The sequence below is a fragment of the Salmo salar genome, chromosome 04 (genome assembly GCF_965601325.2).
Source record: "Salmo salar chromosome 04, fSalSal1, whole genome shotgun sequence".
Lineage (NCBI taxonomy): Eukaryota > Metazoa > Chordata > Actinopteri > Salmoniformes > Salmonidae > Salmo > Salmo salar.
Genome location: NC_138294.1, coordinates 88,409,254 through 88,419,981, shown reverse-complemented (window position 1 = coordinate 88,419,981; position 10,728 = coordinate 88,409,254). Strand labels below are relative to the sequence as shown.

The window sequence follows — 10,728 nt, the reverse complement described above, 5'->3', positions numbered from 1 at the left end:
GTTGTCCTTCTGGAAGGTTCTCCCATCTCCACAGGGGAACTCTGGAGCTCTGTCAGAGTGACCATTGGGTCCTTGGTCACCTCCTTGACCAAGAATATTCTCCGCCTTTTTGCTCAGTTTGGCTGGGCAGCCAGCTCTAGGAAGAGTCTTGGTGGTTCCAAACTTCTTCCATTTAAGAATGATGGAGGCCACTGTGTTCTTGGGGACCTTTAATGCTGCAGAAATGTTTTGGTACCCTTCCCCAGATCTGTTTCTTGACACAGTCCTGTCTCTGAGCTCTACGGACAACTCCTTTGACCCCATGGCTTGGTTTTTGCTACTACTGTCAACTGTGGGACCTTATATAGACAGGTGTGTGCCTTTCCAAATCATGTCCAATCAATTGAATTTACCACAGGTGGACTCCAATCAAGTTGTAGAAACATCTCAAGGATGATCAATGGAAACAGGATGCACCTGAGCTCAATTTCAAGTCTCATTACAAAGGGTCTGAATACTTATGTAAATAAGGTATCAGTTTAATACATTTGGAAAGAAATCTAGAAACCTGTTTTCGCTTTGTCATTATGAGGTATTGTGTGTAGATTGATGAGGGATTATTTTTTATTTTTTTAAATCCATTTTAGAATAAGGCTGTAACGTAACAAACTGTGGAAAAAGTCAAAGGGTCTGAATACTTTCCAAATGCACTGTATGTATGCATGCATGTATGTATGTATTTTATAACTAACAATCATTCAAATAAAGGGTAGACAAAAACCTTCTGGAGAATTGATTGTTCTGTTACAGAATAAGAACACAACATTAGCCATGGCAAAATGTGTGGAATCACAGGAAATGTGTTTTAAAAACCAATTCTCTCCACCGCCAAGATGGGGGCCTCAAATTCTTGCCCAGGGCCCAGACCGAATTCAGTCACGCCCAATGGGCTACCCGCTCCCATTCTCCCCCAGCACGCCCACCACCTAAGCCCCTTTTGAATCCAGAAAAAAACCCTGCACCAATATATAGCCTAGAGATTAGCCTCTGCAGAGTCCCCAACAACTGGTTGTTCCAGTTTTCAGGTGAAATGGAAAGACTTCCTTTTTTGGACACTCCATCTTAACTCCTCCTCCACATTTACTGGATTGGTTGAATAGTGCAGAACAGAACAGTCCGTCCCCCCCCCTCCCCCCCCACTCTCAAGACCAGTATGTACTTTCAGGTGTTTCTTTTACACCTGCTACGTTAGGCCTAGGCCCTACCTACAAGAACCCAAACATAGTGGCGATGCTGGTTAAGCTGTCTGCCACAGATAGTAGCTTTGACTAAGAAGGTTGTACTGTCTCGTCAGCCAGTCAGCCAGCCAGCCAGTCGGCCAGCCAGTCGGCCGGTCAGCCAGTCAGCCAGCCGGTCGGTCGGCCGGTCAGCCAGTCAGTCAGCCAGCCAGCCAGTCAGCCAGCCAGCCAGCCAGTCAGCCAGTCAGCCAGTCAGCCAGTCAGCCAGTCAGCCAGTCAGCCGGTGTTTAAAAGGCCAGGCTGGACTAGTAGACTCCACCAAGACACGTGCAGACACACAGCGTTCTGAGGCTGCTCCTTCTCTCCCTCCACACGGACCTTGATCCAAGTTGACAAGCCTTCTAATAGGATGAGCAACAATTTACAGGAAAGAGGAAACCGAACAACATTTCTCAAGAGTTGTTACTAGAAACCTTGATCCATGACAGCCTGTGTCTCAAAAAAATGGCACCTTGTTCCCTATATAGTGCAATACTTCTGGACCAGGCCCATAGACAGGTTGGTTGTTCAGAGACAAAACCCACATGTGCTCAACTATGGGACGAGATCTCCAATGTTTATTGAAAACTTGTGATCTCTCAAATACATCGTTACAGTTGTCGGTTAGCTAGCTAGTGATTTCTTTGCCATTTTAGCATAAAACATGACATCGGTCAAAACATTGTTGCCGGTTACCTGACCATTCAGAATCATTGTTGCCGGTTACCTGACCATTCAGAATCAGTGTTGCCGGTTACCTGACCATTCAGAATCAGTGTTGCCGGTTACCTGACCATTCAGAATCAGTGTTGCCGGTTACCTGACCATTCAGAATCAGTGTTGCCGGTTACCTGACCATTCAGAATCAGTGTTGCCGGTTACCTGACCATTCAGAATCAGTGTTGCCGGTTACCTGACCATTCAGAATCAGTGTTGCCGGTTACCTGACCATTCAAGATCATAAACAACACACGGTATCCGGCCACGTCGATGCACGCTCATCATTTGCGACGTAGTCAGCCAACCCATCTATAGGTATTAGGGAAAAGGTTGTATGGTCAAAGTAGTGCACTATATAGGGAGCAATTTGGAACGCAGCCACAGTAAACACACCCAGCCAGCCGTAAGGCCAGCCACAGTAAACACACCCAGCCAGCCACAGTAAACACATCCAGCCAGCCACAGTAAACACACCCAGCCAGCCACAGTAAACACACCCAGCCAGCCACAGTAAACACACCCAGCAAGCCACAGTAAACACACCCAGCCAGCCGTAAGGCCAGCCACAGTAAACACACCCAGCCAGCCACAGTAAACACACCCAGCCAGCCACAGTAAACACATCCAGCCAGCCGTATGGCCAGCCACAGTAAACACACCCAGCCAGCCACAGTAAACACACCCAGCCAGCCACAGTAAACACATCCAGCCAACCGTAAGGCCAGCCACAGTAAACACACCCAGCCAGCCACAGTAAACACACCCAGCCAGCCACAGTAAACAAACCCAGCCAGCCGTAAGGCCAGCCACAGTAAACACACCCAGCCAGCCACAGTAAACAAACCCAGCCAGCCGTAAGGCCAGCCACAGAGAGATGACCGGAGGATATTGACACAGGAGGCAGAGGTAAAATTAATTACCTGTACACAAACAGACTGATCCAAAGACCACGCCCACAATAGGTGTTCTGTTTGGGCATAACATCAACGATTGGCCATAGATATAGTAGTAAATGCCTGGGCTTCAGTGACAAGTAGCAAGGCACTTCGATACTTGGCATTGCTATGATTTATTAGGTTGATTGATCAGAAGATACGGAGAGTATAGAGGCCATGTACTGAGGGCCATGAACGAGTGAGTGCTAACAGCTAAGTTCTATTAGCCTAGCCTAATTCATTAAACGGATACTCACTACATGGAGTTGAGCAGAACATGCATTAGCCCACGTGTAGACCAAGTCGTTAGCGTTCAAACTGGACATGCATCATCTATGACAGAATGTCAATCATATGGTAATAAAAAAAAAACATGTAATTTCTTCAAGTAAAGTGAATAAAAATGGTTTCCACAGCCCCCCCCAAAGAAAAAAAGAAATCAACATTAGCTATATTGTAAGAATTCATAAAAACATGTAGCTTTTTGGTTCTTTAATGTTAGGTTTAAAAATCACTTTAACCAACCACACTGCTAACCTTATGCCTAAATCTAACACAAAGAAGAGTAAACTGTACAAATAGGCAGGGTTTATGACAACCTTATTAAGAAAACAAAAACACACAGAAATAACCACGCCATAGTGACAAACAACGACGTGTATTTGGCTACTAGACGCACAGAGCTGGCGGTGAGGAGTGGGCTGACACAACTAGCACTCCCTTTTGAAAAGAAAAAAAAAATGTAAACACATTGTGCGAGAAACAATATTTAAAACATAACAGGCACCAAGTATAACATTAAAGCTGCAATATGTACATTTTTCGGCGACCTAACCAAATTCATATAGAAATGCCGAGCTATAGATTTTTTTTTTTCTGTTCTATGTGAGCTATTTCTATGTTTACCGTTCTTAAGTTTTTTTTTTTTTTGCTGTCTTTCACTTTCGCTTTTGTACACCAGCTTCAAAAACATTTTTTTTTAAAAACACAATATTTTTGGTGATTGAAAATATATTTCACAGCGGTTTAGATGGTACAGTTATTCTCTACATTATACATAGCTCATTGTCACAAATTGAATATAAGTGAACTATTAATTTTTGTTGTTGTTGCATATTGCACCTTTAACATAACAGCAGTGTGCTTTCCCTCTCTGTCTACAGTAGTAATTAGTCTACTCTGTAGCGGTATTATTACTAGTTGATCGTCCTATTATTAGTCTAAGGCTTCCTACTGCTTCTCACGGAGCACTACACACGCTCCTCTCACTTCTCTGTAAGACTGACACACCCCCTTCTGCACACTGCACACCAAGTCTTCAAACAAACAGAGAAAAAAAAAACCTGTGTGTTTCACTACAAAATAATCGTCATTCTAAAATCCAGCATTTCTTACCCGAGTGAAGCTGATTAGTAGTGCTTTGTTAAAAACAAGATTCCTTTGTTAAAAACAAAAACAAATTGTTTTGTTCAACTTTTCTCGCCCCCAACGTGAAGGTGAAGTGAAAGCAGTAGTATGTAGTGCTCCGTCTCTCCAACTCACTCTGGTTGTAATCAGCAGCATGACTTCCCTCTGCTCTCACACCCTCTCTACGTGCTCCTGGTCTCTCCCTCTCTGTCTGTCTGTCTCTCTCTCTCTCTCTCTCTCTCTCTGTGCTCCTCTTTCTCCTACTGTCCCTCTCGCTTTCTCCCTCCATCTCGTTCAGACCATGTGAAGGGATATTTTCTATAGGTAGGGCCCTAGAAAGTCTGCGATTAGAACGTGGACGGAATACAGAAATAAAAAAACAGAATTCAACTATATATTTTATTGAACTTTAGTAGGAAATCAACTTAATGTATTGAACTGTATTAGTCAAAGACATTTATATATATATTAAATCCTTCAACTGTCTCAAGAGGCAATGGTGTGGAAATGCCCCACCCCTGTTTGTCTACCACTGTGTGTAGACACTAGCAAAGATACTAATGACAACCATTTTATGACAGATAGATGGAAAGGCTTTCTCAAAAACCTTAATTCAAATGTTAAAAGCTGCAATATGTATCTTTTTGGGTGACCCGATTAAATTCCTATAGAAGGGTGAGTCCTTCTCATTGAAAGCAAGTCTAAGAAGCGGTAGATATGTTCTGTGGGACATTTCTACACTTCCCGTTCTTATGTTACGTTTTTGCGTCAAATATTTTCGTGTTTTGAACACCAGCTTCAAAACAGCAGAAAATATAATATTTTTGGTTATTGAAAAGATATTTCACAGCGGGTTAGGATGGTACAATGATTCTCTGCATTTCTTTTGTCACAAACTGAAACTAGGCAACCTATTCGAATTTCAGCAAATCAGGAAACGGCGAAGCGATTTCTGCATATTACACCTTTAAACTACAAAGTATCCCTACCTGGCAGAATTATATGTTTATTAGCTAAACAAATCCTCACTGGATTGATGCAAACACTGCAATCCTGTGTGCTACAGAAACACAGCTAACCATGCAAGTATCCTTCAATTAAAAAGGGTATCTACACCCCAAAAATAAAATGTTATGACTTTTCCCCAGACCTCAAAAAGTGGTCTCCTGATGTGGTTTAAGCATTGTTGTGGACTTTGAACATCCAATTTTGTTGTTTTCTATTATTATTTTATTTTTTATTTTTATTAAGTGTGATTTTGAGAGCGAAAACCAGAAGAAAAAAAAAAGTTCTAAAAACAGAGAAAACTGAATTTGAGAGAAAAATAAAAAATAAAGACGGAACTAGGCATTTTTTTTTTTTTACTGATTTTTATTGTGCCTGAAATAGGGCACAACTCGTCTCGGTTTCACCAACTGCACCACCCTCGGCTCCACCTAAACAAAACCAGTAGCCTATACCAGTAAAAACCAGTCTCCTTGCTATACAAATCCTAATCTATTCTTTCAAGTAACCTTTAGGCCAACAGGATAGCCTAAACTTTAATAAAAACAAGCCAGTAATTCACTGACTAGTGAGTGACTACTAAATCTGGGTCAAAATGTGGGTGAAATGCAGTAGTGCACCTTTCATCCACAAATAATTTAAATGGAGGAATGGAATTCCTAAACATGACTCAACAGCTTATGAAAGCTCAGTGGCATTTTAATTTAGAATGTGTATGCTTATCACACAGACATTTTAAAAAAAAGTTTATGTACTAATCTCTGCTGATGTTCCAGTTGCCACACCCTCTCCTCTGCTGTAAGCAGGTTGCTGCATGTCAAACCTATTTTGACAGCACTGACAATACAGTAGAATTTCACACACACACACACACAGAGAGCATTTCCCAACAGCCAACATGACAACAACCAATCATTACTAACATAGGTTTTACTCACCTTACCCTGCACTTACCTTACTACATGGTAAACTCTAACTTGTATAATTGGACTGACAGGACAACATCTTACAAATGACCATTAGCCTTGCTGGGAACTCACAATTAAAAGTGGACACAGTAAAACAACTCTGTTGAATATATTTTTGCAGGGCTTGCAAACCATTACAGACTACAAAAGGAAAGCACAGCCGAGAGCTGCCCAGTGACACGAGCCTACAAATAACACTAAAACATGCATGAGAGCACCAGCTGTTCCGGAAAACTGTGTGTGATCACGCTCTCCGCAGTCGATGTGAGTAAGAACTTTAAACAGGTCAACATTCACAAGGCCGCAGGGCCAGACGGATTACCAGGACGTGTACTGCGAGCATGCGCTGACCAACTGGCAAGTGTCTTCACTGACATTTTCAACCTCTCCCTGTCCGAGTCTGTAATACCAACATGTTTTAAGCAGACCAACAAAGTCCCTGTGCCCAAGAACACTAAGGTAACCTGCCTAAATGACTACCGACCTGTAGCACTCACGTCTGTAGCCATGAAGTATTTTGAAAAGCTGGTCATGGCTCACATCAACATAATTAAGTTTGCCGATGACACAACCGTGGTAGGCCTGATCACCGACAAGACAGCCTATAGGGAGGAGGTCAGAGACCTGGCCATGTGGTGCCAGGGCAACAACCTCTCCCTCAACGTGATCAAAACAAAGGAGATGATTGTGGACTACAGGAAAAAGAGGACCGAGCACGACGGGGCTGTAGTGGAGCAGGTTGAGAGCTTCAAGATTCTTGATGTCCACATCCCCAACAAACTAACATGGTCCAAACACACCAAGACAGTCATGAAGAGGGCACGACAAAGCCTATTCCCCCTCAGGAGACTGAAAAGATTTGACATGAGTCCTCAGATCCTCAAAAGGTTCTACAGCTGCACCATCGAGAGCGTCCTGACTGGTTGCATCACTGCCTGGTATGGCAACTGCTCGGCCTTCGGCCCACAAGGCACTACAGAAGGTAGTGCGTATGGCCCAGTACATCACTGGGGCCAAGTATCCTGCTATCCAGGACCTCTATACCAGGCAGTGTCAGAGGAAGGCCCTAAAAATTGTCAGTCTATGACTTGCCACCCTAGTCATAGACTGTTCTCTCTGCTACCGCACGGCAAGCGGTACCAAAGCGCCAAGTCTAGGACCAAGAGGCTTCTAAACAGATTCTACCCCCAGGCCATAAGACTCCTGAACACCTAATCAAATGGCAACCCAGAATATTTGCATTGCCCCCCCCCACCCTCTTCTACACTGCTGCTACTCTCTGTTGTTATCATCTATGCATAGACGCTTTAATAACTCTACCTACATATTACCTCAATTACCCCGACACCGGTGCCCCCACACATTGACTCTGTACCGGTACCCCCCTGTATATAGCCTCCACATTGACCCTGTACCGGTACCCCCCTGTATATAGCCTCCACATTGACCCTGTACCGGTACCCCCTGTATATAGCCTCCACATTGACCCTGTACCGGTACCCCCTGTATATAGCCTCCACATTGACTCTGTACCGGTACCCCCTGTATATAGCCTCCACATTGACCCTGTACCAGTACCCCCTGTATATAGCCTCCACACTGACTCAGTACCGGTACCCCCTGTATATAGCCTCCACATTGACCCTGTACCGGTACCCCCTGTATATAGCCTCCACATTGACTCTGTACCGGTACCCCCCTGTATATAGCCTCCACACTGACTCTGTACCGGTACCCCCTGTATATAGCCTCCACATTGACCCTGTACCGGTACCCCCTGTATATAGGCTCCACATTGACCCTGTACCGGTACCCCCTGTATATAGCCTCCACATTGACCCTGTACCGGTACCCCCTGTATATAGCCTCCACACTGACTCTGTACCGGTACCCCCTGTATATAGCCTCCACATTGACCCTGTACCGGTACCCCCTGTATATAGCCTCCACACTGACTCTGTACCGGTACCCCCTGTATATAGCCTCCACATTGACCCTGTACCGGTACCCCCTGTATATAGTCTCCACATTGACCCTGTACCGGTACCCCCCTGTATATAGCCTCCACATTGACTCTGTACCGGTACCCCCTGTATATAGCCTCCACATTGACCCTGTACCGGTACCCCCCTGTATATAGCCTCCACATTGACCCTGTACCGGTACCCCCCTGTATATAGCCTCCACATTGTTATTTACTTATTATTTATTTACTCTTTAATTACTTGTGACTGATTCATTTTTTTTAAAATTTAAACTGCATTGTTGGTTAGGGACTCGCAAGTAAGCATTTCACTGTAAGGTCTACTACACCTGTTGTATTCAGCATTTCACTGTAAGGTCTACTACACCTGTTGTATTCAGCATTTCACTGTGAGGTCTACTACACCTGTTGTATTCAGCATTTCACTGTAAGGTCTACTACACCTGTTGTATTCAGCATTTCACTGTAAGGTCTACTACACCTGTTGTATTCAGCATTTCACTGTAAGGTCTACTACACCTGTTGTATTCAGCATTTCACTGTAAGGTCTACTACACCTGTTGTATTCAGCATTTCACTGTAAGGTCTACTACACCTGTTGTATTCAGCATTTCACTGTAAGGTCTACTACACCTGTTGTATTCAGCATTTCACTGTAAGGTCTACTACACCTGTTGTATTCAGCATTTCACTGTGAGGTCTACTACACCTGTTGTATTCAGCATTTCACTGTAAGGTCTACTACACCTGTTGTATTCAGCATTTCACTGTGAGGTCTACTACACCTGTTGTATTCAGCATTTCACTGTAAGGTCTACTACACCTGTTGTATTCAGCATTTCACTGTAAGGTCTACTACACCTGTTGTATTCAGCATTTCACTGTGAGGTCTACTACACCTGTTGTATTCAGCATTTCACTGTGAGGTCTACTACACCTGTTGTATTCAGCATTTCACTGTAAGGTCTACTACACCTGTTGTATTCAGCATTTCACTGTAAGGTCTACTACACCTGTTGTATTCAGCATTTCACTGTGAGGTCTACTACACCTGTTGTATTCAGCATTTCACTGTAAGGTCTACTACACCTGTTGTATTCAGCATTTCACTGTAAGGTCTACTACACCTGTTGTATTCAGCATTTCACTGTGAGGTCTACTACACCTGTTGTATTCAGCATTTCACTGTAAGGTCTACTACACCTGTTGTATTCAGCATTTCACTGTGAGGTCTACTACACCTGTTGTATTCAGCATTTCACTGTAAGGTCTACTACACCTGTTGTATTCAGCATTTCACTGTGAGGTCTACTACACCTGTTGTATTCAGCATTTCACTGTGAGGTCTACTACACCTGTTGTATTCAGCATTTCACTGTAAGGTCTACTACACCTGTTGTATTCAGCATTTCACTGTGAGGTCTACTACACCTGTTGTATTCAGCATTTCACTGTAAGGTCTACTACACCTGTTGTATTCAGCATTTCACTGTAAGGTCTACTACACCTGTTGTATTCAGCATTTCACTGTAAGGTCTACTACACCTGTTGTATTCAGCATTTCACTGTAAGGTCTACTACACCTGTTGTATTCAGCATTTCACTGTAAGGTCTACTACACCTGTTGTATTCAGCATTTCACTGTAAGGTCTACTACACCTGTTGTATTCAGCATTTCACTGTGAGGTCTACTACACCTGTTGTATTCAGCATTTCACTGTAAGGTCTACTACACCTGTTGTATTCAGCATTTCACTGTGAGGTCTACTACACCTGTTGTATACAGCATTTCACTGTGAGGTCTACTACACCTGTTGTATTCAGCATTTCACTGTGAGGTCTACTACACCGGTTGTATTCGGCGCGTCTGACTAATAAAATTTGATTTCATAGTTTTGATGTCTTCACTATTATTCTACAATGTAGAAAATAGTAAAAAAAAAGAAAGAAAAACCTCTTGCATGAGTACGTGTCCAAACTTTTGACCGGTACTGTATAACAAACTAAAAAAAACAGAACTCATGCATCAATCCCATATTTGCCAGGAAACATGTTACACTGTACTCCAGACAGGGCCTGATGGAACCTCTATCCATGGGACAGACAGACTATAAGCTCCTGCTAGCCTATAGACCTATAATGCAGTAAAACATTGACGCAAACTCTCCCTTCCTTATACCGCAAAAAAACTAAACGTCAGTGGATAAATGGCCACATCTATATATAATTTTTTTTTAAAAGACCAGTGAAATAACCTGCCTAGCAACCTAGGCCTACTCCAAAAACAAGGAGCCCAGGGCCTATATTGTCAACATTAGTAGAAAGATTGGGTTACTGTATCTTCATATACAAACAAGCATCCTGACCCAAAGAAATCAACACAAAACTGGTTTTGTTTTAGTTTTCCGAAAAAAATCAATTCAGTGGCTGATGAATCACCTGAAATAGTCGGA

General features: G+C 43.2%; 1 protein-coding gene across 4 annotated transcripts in view; it reads right to left on the bottom strand.

Annotated features, from left to right (window-relative positions):
- mtmr4 (myotubularin related protein 4) overlaps window positions 1–10,728 on the bottom strand; it is a 125,724-nt gene that overhangs the window by 105,530 nt on the left and 9,466 nt on the right. The window contains exon 1 of one of the 4 annotated variants that reach the window (XM_045717406.2): window positions 4,454–4,672. The exons of 2 other annotated variants lie outside the window; for them this stretch is intronic. The gene's annotated coding sequence lies outside the window, so the exon portion shown is untranslated. Of the gene's footprint in view, window positions 1–4,306; window positions 4,673–10,728 lie in introns of those variants that run through there. One more of the 4 variants, XM_045717404.2, reaches the window with a different exon arrangement.